Genomic DNA, 2,320 nt, shown 5'->3' on the forward strand with positions numbered 1-2,320 from the left:
TTTCTTTTATATTGGACAAAAATTATCCTAATCCTTTTAATTTAGTCAAAATTCAATTAATTTTAGTTTATAATTTTAAATCTGAATCAATTTAAAAATCAAAACCAAAATACATTTCATTATTCATATACACTAAAAAATTAGTTTATTTTTTGTGAACCTTAATCTAATCTCTCCTTGCCCATTCATACAAAAAAGAAGAACTCTGGAAAATTGTTCTCCATCATTATATACCAGTCTACCAATAAAGAGCAACCTCATCGGTTAGCCCTAATCTCCTACCCGGACAGCAGCAGTCTATCCTCACCCTCTCCCTTCCTTGTAGCCGCGCTCTCTCCGTCGGTCTTCATGCAGTAGCAGCACGCACCAACAACCGCCTTATCGTTCTCCGTTTTCTCCTCTCCATCTGGATAAAGAAGAAAAATAACCCAGTTCCTCCACGTTGTTTCAATTTTGAGTAGGGATTCGGCGTCACAGCGGGTTGAGGTGGGGGAGGAGATCGATGAGCCAGAGGAGGTTGAGCCGCTGCCAGCTACCGTGCCTTTCTCCCGCCTCTTCGCCTGCGCTGATCATTTTGACTGGTTCCTTATGATCTTCGGCTTCGTCTCCGCTGTAGCTCACGGCACCGCTCTCGTCGTTTACTTGCATTTCATTGCCAACATCATCCAGGTTCGTCAGCAAAGACTTTTTCTCTGTTAATTTATCAAATAAGTTCTCATTTTCTTCGTGCAACCTCTGCAAAATATTGAATTGCAAAATAATTTCTCATTTTGTCATTATACTTGAATTATATCCATTTTGGCAATTCATTAATTCAGATGGTTTAATGGTAAAATTCCAAATTGTTCTCTTTGAAAATTGCAGTCAAGTCTGGATGATTTGCTTAAGTTCACTTTGGCTTTGATTAGAGTTTATTTAGGTGAAAATCATCTCCACGTTGTTGATATTATAGGTTGTGTACATGTGTTTAAGTTTCCAAACAATCCTAGTCACTGGTAATGGTTCTAGCTGACTTCTTGTGAGAAGTACCTAGCAAAGCATTAATAAAGGTATATACTATACCCGTGAACCATATTCCATTGTTGATGCTGTGCATGTGACTCATTTCATAGGGCTTGCTTCTGTTGGAAATAAAGATAAGCAGGTCTGGCCATTTACTTATTCTTTCATCATCTGTCCTTCATTTTGATTAGGTAATACTTGTAACTTGATTGGGTAGCTCTTTGCTTGACGTGAGGTTGCCTCTCCTCCCCTAACTTTTTTCTTGTCCCTTTTCTAGTTCTATGATATGTTGACTCCACTATAGATGTCCACTCTGTTTATCTTTTTTCCCTTTGGGTAAGCTATTTTTTGCTTAATAACACTAGTATTTTGTCAAATATGTTTGAATTTCATTCTTATTATGTAATTTCTGCTCTTACATGTAGGCCATTCCTATTCCATCTTCCAAAGCAATTAGGATTGAAAAGGCATTCAATTTAGCTGCACAAAAGATGGGATTTAAATTTGTGTCCAAGAATTGTAAGTATTAATCTTCTGGTCATGCTTTCTGTTTCATTTTTTATTTTGTCTGCTTCTGACTAACCTTTCTTCCCCGTGTTTGTAATTTCTTGTTATTATTCCTAACTTACTAATGACATGACTTGAGAAATCAATTCCAATTTTTTTATTCTGGAAAATGATCTACACTTTGACTCATTTTAGAGGTTATATTCATTCTTATGTTCTTTATTGTGACAAAGTTTATAGTATTTCTGATGGAAGAAAATTTCTGAAGACACAAGCTGGTGAGGAGTCAAGTTTGTTCTATGCCAAAATTCTAGGAGGCACAATTCTGCTGCACCGTGTTGAGGAGAAAGTGAGATTCCCTGCCCAATTTGGGTGTGAGGTAGGTACTTAACTGATGGAATGATATGCTAATATAAGAATGAATCACATACTTAATCAATTTTTTTCCAAGAGGACATCAATGATTATCATTCTTTTACTTATAAGGAAAATTACTCTTGTACTCATCGTAGAAGATTTCAAGAACCGATTTCAAGAATATGATCCAAACTGTTAATTGTTCATACATCGAAGACTCAATTTTCAGCAGTGCCACTTGTGATTACAATCTCTTTTGGTTAAATGTCCAATTGCTTTAGGTGCTGAATGCCAAATTAAAAGGTAAATATTTATTTTTGTAATCATCAACTTCCTGTTTGCTTGATTGTCAGAATCAATTGACTTTTCAGTTATTCATTATGTGACATGAATTGGTGTTCATGAGACTTAATGATCTGACATTTTTCTCAGCAATTACCACAGTAAATCTCAA

The 2,320-nt window shown here is 35.8% G+C and overlaps 1 long non-coding RNA gene across 1 annotated transcript; it reads left to right on the top strand.

Annotated features, from left to right (window-relative positions):
* Window positions 245-1,862, top strand: LOC110269788. The gene is made up of 3 exons (XR_002358548.1): window positions 245-516; window positions 1,428-1,521; window positions 1,824-1,862. It is a non-coding gene; the product is annotated as an uncharacterized LOC110269788 (long non-coding RNA).

Source organism: Arachis ipaensis, chromosome B03, assembly GCF_000816755.2.
Source record: "Arachis ipaensis cultivar K30076 chromosome B03, Araip1.1, whole genome shotgun sequence".
NCBI classification, from domain to species: Eukaryota; Viridiplantae; Streptophyta; class Magnoliopsida; order Fabales; family Fabaceae; genus Arachis; species Arachis ipaensis.